Source organism: Euphorbia lathyris, chromosome 9 (assembly GCF_963576675.1).
Source record: "Euphorbia lathyris chromosome 9, ddEupLath1.1, whole genome shotgun sequence".
Taxonomy (NCBI): domain Eukaryota; kingdom Viridiplantae; phylum Streptophyta; class Magnoliopsida; order Malpighiales; family Euphorbiaceae; genus Euphorbia; species Euphorbia lathyris.
Window position 1 is genome coordinate 3,527,531 of NC_088918.1, and position 19,151 is coordinate 3,546,681.

Genomic DNA, 19,151 nt, shown 5'->3' on the forward strand with positions numbered 1-19,151 from the left:
ATTTTTGATATATATATAATGAAATCGAAATTACTTTTGGGTGGAGGAGGGGAGCCGTAAACCATAAACTAAAATCATTCTCTTAGGATATGAAATCAAGCATTTGCAATTAATTTCACATTCATATGGCAAGTAAGTGGGCAATTATATGTTTAGTTATATTTGTTTGTGTGTTCTTTGTATTCGACTATTAAATTGGTAATTGATGTAGTTCATTGATTGATATGTTGAGTTTGTGAATATAGAACGATTGATGACGTTTGTGTCTTTTTATTATCGATGATAAAATTGATAATGGCTGAAACTGTGTGACTGTTGGGATTTGCTTAATGAACGTGGCTAGTGCATATATATTGGTGTGATATTAAATATTATGAAATAATTATTATTGAGGAAAACGAATGTTGGATGTGAAGCAAAATGAGGATAATTAATAGCTTATCTTGACAAAGATATATTCAATGGTTCATTCGTGTACGTGTTGATGAGATATATATGGTTGAGTTGAGACATGAATTGCTAGGCACTTGTCCTTGAGACTAGTGTCGGAGTATCTCGGGTTGCAGGAGATACTCTATGCTGTTTTTGCTACGCACCGAGATGGTGCGGGGATACCTGGCGGTGAGAGGTATCCTGTGTTGTTAATATATAGTATGATGAGATTGAGATTGAGATTGAGACACTTTGAATTGACTGGTGAACCATTGGCTATATTTTTACTTGGCAAACATGGCCCTTAAATAGAAAATAAATGAATATTTTTAAAGTCGTGTTTTATATTTGGTCAAATGCTCATAAACTGAATTGTATGCGCGTGTGGTTGTGTTATGTATAAAATTACCGAGCCCCAAGCTCACCCCACTCTTCACTAGCTTTCTTTTCAGGTTAAAAGTATTAATTGACTAGCGGTACAACTGTCAGAGTGACTGGTATGTTAAATTACGTTGCTATACATAATTAAAGTATAGGGTCATTGTTAAGTTTGATATGTAAAGGATGGAGAATTAATAAATCGATGTGTTTATGACAATTTTTCATTTTAATCACGTTTTAATTATCTACGATTGTTAAACATTAATAAAATAAAAGGAAATTTAGAGAGGGTGTTACACTTAATGACTCTCCATTTATAACTAGTAGTCAACTCCAATATTAAAGATTTTCTAAGGTAACTTGTGTAACTCCCTATACACATAAATGATAATTTACAAGTTTATTAATTAATTTTTTTAACATCCCCTCTTAAACTTATAATCTAGCATTTATCTTCTTGCCATGCAGCTACATAACCCAATGATTGCTTGATATATACTTCTTCTTCTAAAGTATCATTCAAAAAGGTTGACTTTACATCCATCTAACACATCTTCCGTCTTTGATATGTTGCTAATAACAATTAGCCGAATGGTCTCCATGCGAGCAACCAGAGCAAACACGATTATGATGACTTATGAAAGGAAAGTCATACACTAATATTTCTTTAGATAGTGGCTCTTGTCCTCCGAAGTTCAAGTGACCCATCCTCAGATGCCATAGCCATGGCGAATTTGATATTGAAGCCTTCAAGTACTTGGTACTACCAGTGCTGATTTTCATCTTGAACATTTTATTCTTTGACAATGAAGCTTTGCAATTATTCTGCCTTTGGAATCTCGCGTTACTAGCCCACTCTGTCTTATTTGTATCTCATGTCCTTTCGCAAGCAATTGTCTGATGCTAAATATATTTATCTTCAAGGCTAGAACATAATAAGCATCAGAAATAAATTCATGATCCGATCTTAAATTTAACAAGGATGTCTCCTCTAACCATGACTGGAACTTTAGTTTTGTCACCAAAGGGAATACTTCCTTTAAAAATTCATCAAGACTACAAAACAAGTCTTTATTACTAATCATATGATTGTTGGCTTTAGAGTCAATGTACCAATACTCTTGGTTTCCTTCTTCATTTCCATGATAAGGATGTTTTGTCCCCATTTTTTAGGGTATTTTATGGTTTGTTCTTGAGCATTTAGTTAATTTTAATGCTTAATTCATGAGCATTTTAATAAATCAATATTTAAAAAATAATCACCTTACTTTTAGATAATTCTGGTTGTTTTAGTTCCTTTTCATTATGAATAAAAATAAAATGAATATATTGATTAATCTCGGCTTTATGTTCGTAATTTACAAGGCTAAAGGAACACACACAAGGCACAAAGGAACGAAGAAATAAAATCAATTAAGGATGAAAGGACAAGCCACACAACGTGTGACTTAGTCCACACGGTGTGTAGCAAAGATAAAACACGGATATGACGCTTGACTGAAGATCAATGATATGTCCTCTGGGTAAAGACAATCCCACGCAGCGTGGCACATGTTCCACACGCCATGTGGGATACATTCACACGAGCAAAATATGAAGAAAAAGAGCTTCGAATGGCGTTTGAAAGCATCACTCTCATCCAGAAATGAGTCCATACGGTGTGTCACACTACCACATGTCGTGTGGAATATATTCTTCAGCTAGTGTGAACGATTGAAACGAACTTGTAAATTACGACTTTTCCACGAACTTAGATTTTTGTATAAATAAAGGTGCTTGGCACCCAATTAAGGCATCCAGATTTAGTCTAATAAAGCACCTTACATATTGAGAGCTTGGTTATTACAAAATTCTTCCATCATCCCGACGAAGTTACGATTCCATCTTCATTCTCCAGGCTCGAAAGTTCCACCTTCGAATCCGAAGTGACGACTTTGAGTGCGGTTAGCTAGTTCTAAGGGCTGAATTATATTCCCTTTTACCTTGTTAACTCATTTGTATTCTTTCCATATACTAGATTCGGTTGTATTTTGCTTAAACTCTTTTCACAAGATTAATATATGATTTGCGATTTTCATTTTCATTACACTTGTTAATGTTTATTCCTTACTTTGATTCTCGTAATTGGTTATTGTGTAGGTTGATGACAAACTTCGAAATCCATTAGGATTCATATAGGTGTTGCCTCACCGGGATTGATAAGCCAGAAACCGTAGGAATTAACGAGCAACCGCACTTACGAACCCTAGTTTCTGAATCAATTAGAATTATTATCGCCTTTAACAAAGGAATCACGATCTAAAGATACTCAATGGAGTTGGTTGGTTTATTCTGCAGGATTAATTTATTACTTGTGTATAATCTGAAATATTATTTATTACGTATCATAACTTAACGCAATTCGTATCATCCCGTAAGGGTTTTTGCACCAAAATATGTCTCACATATAGTTTAGGAGTAGTTCATAATCGTTACCACAAACCAAAACTAAAGTAATCATCGCCTAGATAACATTGTAAAACCGAGTAGTTTGATACTTGTGGGTACAAATCTCATGCATTCGATACCTGGACTTAACCAGATTTATTACTTGATAAATATTGGGGTACACATATCCCTTAGTTGAGCATCTCGAGATATAGCTCAGGTATTACTCTCATTAGCCCACGACTCCAACCTCGACCTCTACCTCTTTCTCTTCCTCGACCTGTGCCTCACTCTCCACAAAATTGCTGATGAGAATTTTATTTTTCATTCAACTTTATTTTTTTTCTTCCACATCTAAGCAACTGGTTCTTTTTTTTCATTCTCTCTTCATGAACTTATAATGATCCTAAGAGTTGATCTACAGTCATGGGCTCTAAGCCTTTTGACTCTTCAATGGCAGTCACAACAAAGTCAAATTTTAAAATCGACGAACAAAGAATTTTTCCAATTACTCAAACACCTCCCATCTTCTCTCCATATCGATTCAATTGATTAACAATTGTCTGAACTATGTTGAAATACTCTTCAACAGATTTAGAGTCCTTCATCTTGAGATTTTCATATTCACCTCCCAAGGTTTGCCCACACACTTTAATTACTTTGTCTTTCCCTTTTAAAAGAATTCTCAAGAATTTACCATGCATCCTTTCCAATATCTGCATTAGAAATTTTCTCAAACATTTTTTCATCCAAACACATATGGATAAGAGTCAGCGCTTGCTGGTATTTCTTTTTAGCCTTCACTGAGGCTTCTCTTTTGAGCAGCCGTCATTGCTGCCTTATTTGTTGGTTGTACATAACCATTTTCAACAATCTCTCATACATCACGGGAACCAACCAACACTTTAATTCGGATGCACCATTTATCATAATTATCTTTAGAGAGTTTTGGATATTGGAAGGGAATCATGCTATTCATCACAGTGGCTATGATGTTTGGCGTTTGGTGGCTTTGATACCACTTCAAGGAGGAAGAAATATAATTTAGAAAAGCTTCATCCTCTTTTTCCTTTTATTTTATATTCTTCATTTCTCTCCAATAAAGTGGTATTAGAGTTGTGTCTGTCACATTAAAACCATTCTCTCTAAACATTCTTGCTACATCTGCCAAAAGCCCCCTATTAGACGTACATAATTGATAAGGACGTTTTGTCCATATCTTTTAGAGTCTTTTACGGTTTGTTTTTAAGTATTTAGTTAATTTTAATGTTTTAATTCATATGCTTTTTAATAAATCAATAAATAAAAAGTGTTTTATTCACTTTCATTAAATTTCAGTTAATTTAAATTAAATAATCTCGGGTTTAATAATCTTATTTTATAGACTTGAGAAGTGCGATAGATGACAAAACATTCCTTTATTGACTCTTTCTTTCTTTTATTTTCTTATTTTCATAACTTTTAGGAAATCCTTTTGAGCCAATCATCCATTTTTTAATTTTAACCCAACTTTTTAACCTCCTAACGTCTTAATTAAATAACGTTTTACCCTTAAGTTATAGCACTAACTAAAAAACTCTGGATGTGGCATATTCCTTTAAAAAAAATTCGAACATTTGCTAGCGAGTCTTACACCTCAAATGGAAAAAAGAAGGAAATGAAAAAAAAAATTCTCGTTTTTCCTGCTATCCATAAAAGAAAAAGAATAAAGTAAAGGGAAAATTCAGTGTCTTGGAAATTGCTCAAAATTTTCCCTTTACTTTATTTTTTCTTTTTATTTTATAGATACGTGCTATGAAATATAGTTTAGTGCTGAAACTTACGCCTTAAACTATTTCTTTTTCCTTACCCTTAACCTTGGCCTTTTTAGGACCCGAACTCGGGCATGTTTTTAATGTTGTTTTAGTTTCAACAAAGCGGAAATACTTGGATGCACATGCAACCCAATACTAACTTATGTTAAGTATAAACAAGAGAGTGAACACCGAGTCACTTAAAAAGATTTGTGTGATTGAGTGAACCCCTTTGGCGAGGTGCGTTGAAGTTTCCCATGAAAAAGTTTCATTCTAATCAATGTTACCTATTTAAGTTAATTGATGAACTTTCTAAATGGAACTTGATAACTTTCACATTTTTGTGGGTACCTCTGAAAACTCTCTCATAAAATTTTAGTTTCGAAAACCCGAACTCGGTCAAATTGGGCGATTTGTTTATAAAATTTCTCTATCCTTCATCTTTGGAAAAATTTTATTTGAGGACAAGTAAAACTTTACGTGTGAGAAAGTTGATATAGATGTTTTGTAAGTATTTAGTTAATATTAATGTTATAATGCATATGATTTTTAATAAATCAACAAATAATGAGTGATTTACTCAGTTTCATTAAATTTCAGTTAAATAAAATTTCCATTTGTTTTTTTTAAGTATTTAGTCAAATAAAAAGTGTTTTACTCAATTTCATTAAATAAAATAAATAATCTCAGGTTTAATAATCTTATTTTACAAGTATGAGAAGTGCTCATGTGAACTTAACACGAAAAGGAACAGAAAAGACGAGACCATGCAAAATGAATCAAGGATAAAAAGGCAAGCTACACATCATGTGAGGCTAAAACCAGCCATGTGAAGAAGTCCACACGAAGTGTGGATAATTTGAGATACACATGGCAAAGACTTTAACAATACGAAATCTTTTCCCCTTAAGTCAACACGACGCATGACACACTCTACATGGCATGTGAATTAAAAATCCAGAAGTAGAATGTCTCTAAGCTTCATGACATGCCATGTGAATAAGTTAACACGTCGTGTCATAACCTTGAAAGGCTGGTCAATAGTAGTATTATTAGTCAACATGGCGTGTCACATACAGAGATGCAGTGTGACTCACTTTTTCAGCAATGCTACTTCTCAATTGTAATTTACGATTTTGCCCTGAACTAGAATTTTGTATAAATAAGAGTGTTTGTCACCAAATTAGATATTCAGATTTTCATGCTTTAGTGTAACCTTACACATTGAAAGCTTGATAATTCCTCCATCCTTCACACTGAATTTCCGACTCCATCATTTCTCAAGCTCGAGAGTTCCACCTCCAAGCCTAAAGTGGCTATTTAATTGTGGTTAGCTAGTTCTAAGGGTTGAATTCTCTTCCCTTTAGTTGTTAACTTGCTTATAATCACTCTAAATGCTAGGTTTGGTTGTATTTCATCAACTTATCTTCACAAGTTTAATATGTATTTTACAATTTCAATTCTGTTACACTTGTTTTTTTTTTTTTGCTTTGATTCTCATAATTAGTTATCATGTAGGTCAATTACTAGCTCCGAAACTCACTAAAATGCATATAGGTGATGCCTTATCGGGTTTAAAAACCTAGAAATCGTAGGATTTGACGAGCCACGGAACTTACAAGCCCTAGTTTCTAAATTAACCAAAGTTAGTGTCGCCTTCCCAAAGGAATTACGAACTAAGTACTTAACGGAGTTAATTGATTTACTCCTAACTGTATTTGCAAGATTAAATATTACTTGTTTTTTGAAATATTGTTCTTTACTTATTCTAACTTATCATAACCTGTTTCACCCCATAAAGTCTTGAAGCTTAATTCTATCTTACATATAATTTATGAGTAGTTAACACACACCCAAACCCAAAGTTATTTACCGCTTAAATAACATTGTAAAACTTAGTAGTTTGATACTTTTGGTGTAAATCATGTTGTTAAACCATTAAAAATAGAGGGCCTATTGTAGTGAAACCAGATTTATTACTTGATAACAATGGGGCACACTTATCCCTTAGTTGAGCTATTCGAGAACACAACTTAGAATTCTCTCATAAATAATTCTAGCTCCACACCTTTATATTCCCTTCTCCCCACTATAGCTTACAACCATTGGATTACTCACTGCCTTTTAGGCTCTAAATTAATTGGTGTTCCGTCTGAGTGTTTAATGTAAAATTCCAGATATGCTTTATCGCCTGTTGTTTTGATTGTAGCATGATACACGATGTATTCCATGTCTATCAATGTGCAAACAACATTTAGTAGAAGATTCATTCGATCCTTGCACTGAACATTAACAACTGAATAACTCTACCTAATTTTATACAATCACTACTCGAGAATTAGCATTAAATTCTAGAATAGGCTTCCTTTCATAGTCAATATTAGCAAACATCATTTGGTGCAATCTTCTTGCTGTATATGTGACTGCCCTTAAGACTGATGTCTTTGCACTTCTAATATCATTATCACCCTTAAAAACATTCTTTAAACGAGCCTCAATTCTAATAACTTGTTGTAAGTCGGTTCCTTAATTGCAGTCTTTTACACAAATAAGTGATGCAATTTGGTCATTATGAGTCAAAGTTTTAACCTCAACCACATCCCATTCCAAGTCAACTAGCACTGCAAATACCTCAGACAGAAGACCAACTCATTCTGTACCCGTTGATTCCAATTTCGTTAAACCTTTAAAAATTGGGGGCCTACTGTAGTGAATTGTACCAAATGATTGTTCAATGTACTCAATAACTTTCTCATTTGTCAACTATTTTTCCATGTGACTGAATTAAACGGAAACAAGTTGACAGATGAGAAATTTACATTGAACAATCACTTGGTACAATTCACTGCAGTAGGCCCCCCATTTTTAAAGGTTTATCGAAATTGGAATCAACGGGTACAGACCGAGTTGATCTTCCATCTGAGGTATTTGCGGTGCTAGTTGACTTGGAATGGGATGTGGTTGTTGCTAAAGTTTGGACTCATAATGGCTAAATTCCATCATATATTTATGCAAAAGGCTGCAATTTAGGTTCCCGACTCACAACAAATTTTTAGAATTAAGGCTCATTTAAGGAATGTTCTCAAGGATGATAATGATATTAGAAGTGCAGTGACATCACTCTCAATGACATTCACACATACATAAAGAAGATTGCATCAAATGATGTTTATTGATAGGGAATACGAGAGGAAGCCCATTCTGGGATTTAATGCTGATGCTCGAGTAGTGATTGTACAAAATGAGGTAGCGAGGGGTTATTCAGTTGTTAATGTTCAGTGCAAGTATCAAATAAAGCTTCTATTTGATGTTGTTTGCACATTGACAGACATGGAATACACTATGATCATGCTACAATCAAAACAACATGTGACAAAGCATATTTAGAATCTTACATTAAACACTCAGATGAAACACCAATTAATTCAGAATCTGAAAGGCAGCGTGTAATCCAATGTTTGCAAGTTGTAGTGGAGAGAAGGGCATCTGTGGGTGTGAGGCTAGCAGATGCGACAAGAATGTTTAGAAAGAATGAGCTTAATGTGACAAGGGCTGAGATATCAACATCCTCAACATCAACAGACACAACTCTGATACTATTTTGTTAGAGAGAAAGGTAGAATATATAAAATGAAGAATATAAAAATAGAAGGAAACAGAGGTGGGAGTTTTTCTAAATTATATTTATTCTTCCTTGAGGCTATATTCATCTTCAACTTATACAAGAGAACTATTTATAGTACATGCATTTTGTAACTCTAAGAAACCTAATAAATAAAATCTTGCATAACTCTTAATAACTTTCAATTCAAAACTACTAGTTAACTCCAAATTAAAGTTTTTCTAAGCTAACTTGTGTAACTCCTAACCACACAAATGATAAGTTACACATTTATTAGTTAATTTTTCTATTAAATCCTGTCTAAAAAGGTATAGCCGTATAGTTATTTTGGAAATGTCCTTATAAACCGGTCAAACCAAAGAGTTATTTTATATTTTTTTCTAAAAATAATAATAATAAGATAAATGGGAAATTAGTAGAAGCACTCGGTTCTCCATGTTAAATGGAGGACCTTCCATACATATTTTTCTACATGTAATATGGACCCACAATTATTATAGCAGACTCTACTATTTTAATTATTAAGTGAGGTCACAATACACTTATCCAAATGTGAATTAGGGTCCTTCAAGTGATATGAAAGATCATATGCTTAATATAAAAACTCTATATAAAGACTATGAACATAAATAATTTAGAAATAGATGAAGGGTAGAAAATTTAGAGATAGAATATGTTGTTTATATTATAACTATATATATATATATATATATATATTTAAACATCTATAAAAAAAATATTTAAAAAAATATTTATTGGAATATTTTCCCCTAAAATAAAGGAGCACTATAACAAATGGCTCACTTGAATTATGTGTTTTGATAATTTATTTTATACTTTACTTTTGTAGTGTATAATTGTAAATATTTTATATTTTTAACTAGTAAAAAAATGGTTTTGTCCTAGTAAAAAAAACAGTATTGATAACATCTAATTCTAGGGGTAAATCCAAAAAATCCACAAGTAGAAGTATCAATTGGTAAACAATGTTCCGCCACTAGATGAGATCCGTCAGGTCAAGGCAGTGGCATACGCCAGAAGCCATACGCCATAAAGTCTAGCCATGTGGATACGTCTTGTAAATACCATACACCATAAAGGACTCACGTCCGCTAGGCTGACATGGATATACCATTTAAGGTAGATCTGCCAATAGTGTCACCAAATCGTTATCAAGGAAACCGCTACAATTAATAGCATTAAATGGTTCCTTAAAGGCACTAACGGCCTGACATAAAGAATGTAGCATTAAATCACATTAAAGAGCATTAAATAAAGGACTACTTCGATGGTTATGGAATTTAATATGAATACCCTACTACGAGGTATTCAAGGTATATTTTCTAAATCCCTACTTTGTGCTTATAGTTTATTCTCTCCAGAATCATTACTAACATAAGCATCAGAGTGTCCTCGACTGAACCCAACAATGCCTCACAGGGAAGCATTTCGATGGAGGAAATTTTTGGAGATATCAATTAGTGCGGTGAGCGTGGATCAAACATCCACGCTCACCACACCAATTGATATCTCCCAGAATTTCCTCCACCGGAATGTTTTCTTGTGAGGCATCGTTGGGTTCGGCTGGGGACATTCTGATGCTTACACTACAAGAATTCAAGCTTGTTGCGACAATTTAATTTGTCAAAATAAGTTATATTTTTGTCATAAGAAACTTCTTGTTACAAAGTGTGTTGTCACCATCCTAGTCACAATAAGCCCGTCTTAATAAGTTTTTAGTGACAAAATTGTATTACCTCATAATTAGTTTTTAATTATTGTTACAACTATAATTTGTCATTAATCTAGCTATTATGACAAAATTTAAATAACCGTGAAATATGATTTATTGTGACTACATAATGTAGTAAGAAAAATGTTACATACACACCCCCATTCGCAAATGCCCATTGGGCTTGCAGCTTGTACAACACAGGCCCAACCCGCTAAATCGTAAATCTTATATTAATCTCTGACACATCTCCACATGCAAATTCCCATTGGGTTTGCAGCGTGTACAACACAGGCCCAACCCGCCATGTGTTTTTAATTCTACAAATTTATGAGGTTGCCAGGACTCGAACCCTCGACCGTTTGGTCCAAGCAACTCTAATATCATGTCATGGAACCGTTTGAACTAAAAGCTCAAGATGATTAAGGCTTAATCGTATATCTTATATTAATCTCTGACACATTCTAATCCCCAAATAAATATGAAAATTTGTAAATTGATTTTCGAAACAATATATTAGTCTAATTTGATAAATCTTACTGTCATAATTTGGTTTTGTTTTTTCATTTTTTTACTAATTGTAATTTTGTCATAATAAGTACATTAATTGCGAAAACAATTATTTTATCGTATGAATGTTTCGTTGCATCTTTATATATTTATGACAAAAATGATGTGGCAATTTGTTTTTATCATAATACGTATTAAGTTCTACTTTCTTGTGATAAATATTTCGACAAAATAGTTTTTCTCACGATTTCTTTTGGTTTTTTTACATTTTCTTACTAATTATTATTTGATCACAATAAATACATTAGTTGTGATAAAAAATTATTTTTACGTATGAATTTTTGTCACAACCTTATGTATTTAAGACAAAAATGTGTGACAATTTTTTTTTTGTCATAATATCGATTGACTGGTGATTTATTGTGATAAATATTTGGATGAAATATTATTTTATCATAATTTTGTTTGGAATTTTCACATGTTTTTACTAATTATTTTTTTGTCACAATAAGTACATTAATTGTGACAAAATTTATTTTGTCAGACGAATTTTCGTCACAATATTAGATATTTGTTGTAGTGTTAAGTTAGTAATGATTCTTGAGAGAATAAACTATAAGCACAAAGTGGGAATTTAAAAAGTATACCTTGAATACCTCGTAGTTGGGGTATTTATACTAAATTTCATAACCATCGAAGTAGTCTTTCATTTAATGCCTTTTAATGTGATTTAATGCTATATTCCTTATGTCAGACCGTTAGTGCCTTTGAGGAACCATTTAATGCTATTAATTGTAGCGGTTTCTTTGATAACGGCTTGGTGATACTATGGGCAGATCTACCTTGGATGTCATGTCCATGTCAGCTTGGCAGACGTGGGTCCTTTATGGCGTATGGTATTTACAAGACGTATCCATGTAGCAAGGACTTTATAGCGTATGGCTTCTGGCGTATTGCTTTGACCTGGCGAATCTCATCTGGTGGCAAAACGTTGTTTACAAATTGATCCTTCCTGTAGATTTTTATGGATTTGCCCTGAGGATAATATCTGGATATTATCAATTGTAATTTAAAAGTTTGCAAATAAGGATCTATATTTTGTGGATAAAGGATATGGGTTAATTTTTTTGACGAAACAATACTTGTGGTTTAGTTAATTTGTAAAGTTATATCTTAAATTTTTGATAATTTGCAAAGTCAGCTGCAAATTGCTCCCTTTTGGGGTAAAGTCACAATTTTTTTAAATGACTGAGTTTGTAAACTACAAAAAGTACAGATCCATATTTACAAATATTTAAACTATAATAATTATTTGTAAATCGATCAAACTATAAAATGTATTTTGTACTCTTCCATTTTAACTAAATAAGGTAAAAACCTTCCCTTCTAAAAAATAAAATAAAAATAAAAGGGTAAATTACACAATAGTTAGGATTGATAAATTATTTACAAGTGTCTTATTCTCTTAAACAAATTTATTAAAATGTCAAATCTGGTGATTTTTTTAAAATTGTTTTTTCCCTATAAGTGACTAACTGAAAATTTGACAAAAACAAAATTAAAATTATGATATTATGATATTTTAAAACTTAATCATATAATAATAAAATACATAAAAATAATTTTCATAAATATAAATAGGAATTAAAATCTAATTTTTGATGTAATTTCCTCAAATAAAAACCTCATCAATATTTCTAACAATTGTATAAAATTACACGGCTAGCCCATCTCGTACCAAGTCCAAGAAAACCTAAAATAATTAGTGGACTGACTTAGAATACTTTTAAAAGTTTAGACCCAGCCCATATATATATATATATATATATATATATATATATATATATATATATATATAATTTTAGCTAACAATATTAAAAATGAAGATAAGGTGCAAAAATATCTCTAACATTGATATCTATACATAATTTTATCTCTTAGTGTCTAAAATGATATACTTTTACCTCTAACTTTGCAACCAATAATAATTTTACTCCTAACATTGATAAATTGGATAAATTTGAGACATTATTAAAAATATAGATATTTTGTTCTCGTATTCTACATCAGCATCAGCATCAGTTGCATATTGATTGGTTCTACAAAAAGATTTTTATGTTTTTATAATTTCATAATAGAATTGGAGATTAATTCTTGTGCATGCATATATTTGTTATTTGCTATTTATTAGTGATAAAATGACACACTTATGCACTCGAGATGATGACAAGATTCATGACTGAAAAGAACATTTTATGAATTATTCTTAAATTGATCCAACTTGTCAGTGTAAGAGATAAAATTATTCTTGACTGACTATCAATGTTAGAGTTAAATTGCATTATTTTAAATGTTAAAATTAAAACTATTCTTAGTTGATAACGTTATAAATGTTTTACACTTTATCCTTTAAAAATATTACACGAGTAAATGGAGATTTTTATTATAATTTAAAACGTGCTATAAAAAAGAAATTTGTTTGGAAATCTAAAAACAAAAAATCTCTTATGCACATGTACTGTTTCTACATCATATTGTTGGAAAGCTTTTCATGAATCTCTAGTATTTGATTGAAGTTCGGAGATTCCTAAATGGGAATATCCAGGGTTGGGTTGGAATAATAAATCGTCAGAATTGGATTGTACCAAAAATTTGGTCCAATCCAATTCGAGAATTTTAGAGATTTAGTTCCGGTCCAATACAATATAGTTATTCAGTGATTCCGATAAATATCTAATATTTTTTTAAAGAACAATAGAGACATTGGAAAGTGTTCTTCTATATTATTACTGATTAGCTATATGTATTTATAGAAGACGTAAAAAGCTAAACAAGGAAAACTAATAAAAGTTAATAAATTTACAATTTTGACTATTGACCATGCCTGTTGATTATGACTATTGACTATTTACATATATTCACACTCTAACATTCTCTCTAAACAAGGAAAACTAATAAAAGGTAATAAATTTACAATTTTGACTATTGACCATAACTATTGACTACGACTATTGACTATTTACATATATTTACACTCTAACATTCTCTCTTAACATGGAGCATAGATATTTATCATGCACAACTTGTTACAAATAACATGGTCTTAAAGACAATACACTCAAGATACTTTATAATATGAAATATAATCTAGGAAATGCAACCTAGATGAACAAATCGAACAAGAGAGACGACATCAGAACATCAATTTTTGTCAGAAATAGAGAAGCAAAACTTAGTTGAAGCTACACGCAAGAGGTTGCCAACAATGTCAATGCACAAAAGGAGAGTCACTAGAAAACTAACCGGACAAATAAATCGAAAATAGAGAGGTGACAGTGTCAAAAGAAGAACTGGGGCTTAGAACCCTAGGTCCAAACAATTTGCTCGCAAGGGCAGACAACGAAGTTGAAAGAAATAACCCAAAAAATACAAACTCATGAATTCGGACACAAGGGCAAAAATTGAAGTCAAACTGAGAAGCAATAGATTCTGTAAACAATGGCAGAAATTGAAGTCAAACTAGGAACCTAAAAATTATGCACACAATATAAATTGAAGCTAAATCAAGAATCCAGAAATTCTGCACACAAGAGCAGAAATTGAACCCAAATCATGCTTTAATACTATGTTTTTGTTTTTTTGGAAACACGACCTAAAAGAACAAAAACACATACCGAGAATTTAACTAGACTCTAATACCATGTAAAGAACAATTGAGATATTAAAAAATTTTCTTCTGTATTATTACTGATTAACTATAGGTATTACAAGATGTAAAAAGTCAAATAATGAAAACTAATAAAAGCTAATAAATTTACAACTATTAACTAAGGACTATTGACCATGACTATTGACTATTTACATATATTCACACTGTAATATTAATAAATTGAAAATATAATTTACAAGATAATAAAATATAAAAATATAAAAAGACATTATTATACATAACTTCAACTAAATAATATTCATTCTCATAACATCTAAGAAAAATATAACAATAAATCTCTAATAATCTCTACTACATAAAACTTTAATACCAACAACAAAATAAATATAATTTTTTTAGCAAAATAAATAGGTTCTACATAATAAATATTCTTACTCAAAACAAATAAAAATTGTTTATAATCTCAAATATTAATTTCAAGTAAATAAAATAATTGGTGAACCAATTTGGTGGAGAAAGAAAGCTAAAATCAATTGGTGAACCAATTTGCTAGAGAAAGAAAGCTAACCATTTTGCTTCTTCGATTGTTGTTTCTTATAATGAATAAATCCATCAAGTAATTTTAGTGATATAACAAATATTGAATTAATTAACTTTTACTTGGATAAAATATTGAGTTATCAGAAAAACATATAAGTTTAAGGGACCAATCAAAACCTTTAGACAAGTTCAAAAGCGAACCAACCATTTATTTAATTGATACAAACTTTGACCCAATCTCACAGATATTTCAATTCCAACTCCTTATATATTATAAATTTAAATTAAATATTATTATATATATGCTATCATATATCATACATTATTTTTTTTTGAAACATATACATTATTTATTCATATACAGTGGCGGAGCCAGGAGCTAAGGGTCGGAGGGGCTAGATCGTAGGCCAAAAAAATTTTAAATGCTACTTCAACATATCTATAAAAAAGATATGGTGCAAAAATACTGCTAATATTTACATCCGGGAGCAATTTTATCCTTAACGTTTAAAATTGTGTAATTTTACCTCTAACATTGGCAGGTAATAGCAATTTTATCCCTGATATTGACAAATTTGATCAATTTTAGACATCATTATACAACAAACACATTTTGTTCGTTATTCTACACTAATTACATATCCGTTTCAAAAAAAATTATGCATCTTGTGCCTAAATAAAATAAAAACAAACAACTAAAATTAAAATAAATTAGACATCCCAAACAACCGAAATTAAAGAATTTATAAACAAAAACAACATATTAATAATCTCCAAATAAAATTATAAATTAGAAATCACAAAAAAAAATCTCAATTTAGCAATCTCTATATAAATTATAAAACTAAATCTAGAAACAAAATAAACAATAGCTAAATTAAATACTTAATTGAAAGTTGGAAGTTAGAAACTGAATGAGTGAAAATAAAAAATAATTGATGAGTGATTAAGGGAATTTTCTCTTTTACTAGGAGTAAAAAAACAATTTGGCCTCCTCTCTTTCTCTCATACTTCGAACAGACAAGAGAGAAAGAGAGAGAAGAGGCCCAAATGAAAATGGGTGTTAAAGGAAACAGATGGAAGGGCATTTCAGCCCTTTCCATCTGTTTCTTTTTTTTTTTTCAAATTAGAACCTGCCGGGCATGCTAGTCCTCTTTTTCCTACTCACTCATGGTACCTATAAGAGAAAATGTAAAAAATAACTTAGGAAAAATGGAAGATTATTAGATTTTCGAGGAGAAATTTATAACAAGAATCATATTCTCTCGAGTATATCTCTTGATGACAACTCCGACCTGATTTAATAATTCACTCCTCTCAAGGGGGAAACCATACATTCTTAATATTTTTTCTGTCAAAGTTATCTTTGTGAATCTTCATTGACATTCACCTATATATTAACTTCTTTGACATTTTGCTCTCTAGATGCGTGCAAGGAAGAGGTCGCCTTATGGTGCCCATTAACCACCACCATGTATATCTTTCTTATCCCAATATAAATCCTCTACGATATATGTCTTTACTATTAGGGGTAGGATTATTTTTCAAAGAAGGAAAAAGTTCCTTCTTTCGGATAATGAAACATTTATTCCTCCACTCGATAATCTTTTTACACACATAAATCAAAGCTACACACATCCAATTAGGATATAAAACGATAAAGGCATTAGGTTTAGCTCTTTGTATTTTATGGACTTCTCTTTGATTGGCCAAAAACTCATTTACATCGTGGTAAGAAGATCCTTTGAAGTCTTGTATACCCTTTTCTTTCATTAACCTCAATACAAGCCCTAAACCTTCTTAAATACCTTTGACACCTATAGAAAATTTTGTGTCTTGTGTGCTTATATACCTAAAGTGTAATGTACTTTTACACGTGTCAGTTCTTGATTGGGTTTGGTAAAGTGTTTTTCCACGTGTAGACTTTTTGTTGGCTCCAGACTCAATTCTCTTTATGTCATTCTGCAATGTACGACATAATCTAGGGAACATGAACGTACGTTTGAGGTCCAAAACCCCTATTGGCCCATATGTTTAAGCTAGGTAACTTCTTGTTGAAGTTAATTAGCCACATAACACAATTCCTTTAGTTTGCTTCCATATGGGCCCTTAGTCTAGGCCCATATGATTGATTCAGCCAGACCTATGTCTGGATCTAGTTATTTTATCCTATATCATGAAGTAATTAGGATAAAAATATCATTTAAAAAAGATGTAGCAATAAACTAATTGAAAAAATTTCTAAAACAAGTTTTTTTTTTTAATTAGAGATTCGTCCAAAAAGCTATTTGAAACATTTTTTCACCAAACACAACTATTAAAGATTGGACTAGTCAAAACTTCTAAAAGTGGTTCAAACCTCTAATTTTGCCCCAAATATCTTTTCACCAAATAGGATCATTGTTAGAAAATGTAAATTTAAGTGACTTTTATGTTACATTTTAAAGTTTATTGGCCATATTGTGGAAAATAAATAAAATTCAATAGCTAGGGTGTAATTTATCCATTGATACAAAAATTTAATTTTGGATAAGGACCAAACTTAGTGAAGTGCAGAATATCCTAACTTACTAAATGTTCCAAATTTAACTCTAACATTTTTAAGGAATTAATTTTAGTCATACGTCGTCGAAAATTTAAAAAGGTTGATTTGACTGTTATTTAATTGTAACATCAAATTTTTCAAATATCAATTATGTCTGAGACATTTAATATGTTACTAAAACAATTATAAAAAAAACCCATTAAAATGATAACAACTAAGTCTGCCCATATAAGTTAATAATTATTTTTTGTCAAACTGTCTAATCTATTTAATATGTTACAAATATAGTTACAAATAACCAACAAAAAATTTATAAAACTGCTTCAATTTATCGATAAACTTGTTTGGAAGATATGGCGTGACAGTTAAATAACAGTCAAACCAACTTTCAAATTTTCGACAATGTATGGCTAAAATTGATCTTCCTTAGCATCATTAGGGATAAATTTAAGGTAAAAAATATCATTAGGCCCCTGATCTTTCATTTTATATTCATTAAGCCCTTGATCTTTTATTTGGATACATTAAGTCCATGATCATTTATTTTTGGTCCCATTAAGCCATTGCTTACAAAATTAGTAAGTTGTGAACATCTAATTTTATTAAAAAGACGTTATTAATTTCATATATCTTTAAAATTATAAAAAATAAATATTTTTTACAGTTTGAATTAAAGTTTTTACAGTTTTTCTATATCAATATTACACATCCAAAACTGTTTCAAATAGTGAAAAAAATACAAATTTCGAATCCATGTGAAATGAATAACACTTAATTAACTGAGTTTTATGCTCCTAATTGATTTTTTTGATCATCCAGAGCTTAATGTGACAAAAAAAATAAAAGATCAACGACTTAATGTAGCTAAATAAAAGATCAAAGGTTTAATGAACAAAAAAAAATGAAAGATCATGAACCTAATTATATTTTTTTTGCCTTGAATTTGATGAAGAATTTGTCCAATTGACCAAACTCGACAACATTAAGGGTAAAATTGCTCTTGGTTATCAATGTTAGGGGTACAATTGTACCATTTTAGATGTTAGGGGTAAAATTGCTCATGGTTGTAAACGTTAGGGATATTTTTGCACCTTATCTCTACTATTTAATAGGGTACACATCGTTGGTTAACCAGTGCATTAACAAAAACCATTAACCAGTCCATTTAATTCGGTTAATCTATTACTTCGGTCGGTTAACCTATATTTCGGTCGGTTAACCCTTAGTGATTTTTTTTGTAGCAAATATCACTTTAAATCTTATTCACTTAAAAATAAATATATAATTATCTAAAATATTAAATAAAAAATATTAAACTTAAAATTTAACTAACAAAATTGCCAAACCAAATAAATTTTAAGTTATTTTAATATTTTTAACTTAAAAAATAAATATAAATATGCATATTTATAGGTTGATAATTAAATTTCTACATATATTTGTACTCGTTTTATGTATATCAATATATACCGGTTTATTTTTCGGTTTTGGTTAACCAT

The 19,151-nt window shown here is 30.8% G+C and overlaps 2 pseudogenes; one reads left to right on the plus strand and one right to left on the minus strand.

Moving 5' to 3' along the window:
* Nucleotides 1-3,752: 3,752 nt before the first annotated feature.
* LOC136207220 (ACT domain-containing protein ACR8-like) lies at nt 3,753-7,790 on the minus strand (annotated as a pseudogene).
* A 15-nt stretch (nt 7,791-7,805) lies between these two features.
* LOC136207221 (ACT domain-containing protein ACR8-like) lies at nt 7,806-8,641 on the plus strand (annotated as a pseudogene).
* Nucleotides 8,642-19,151: the final 10,510 nt, after the last annotated feature.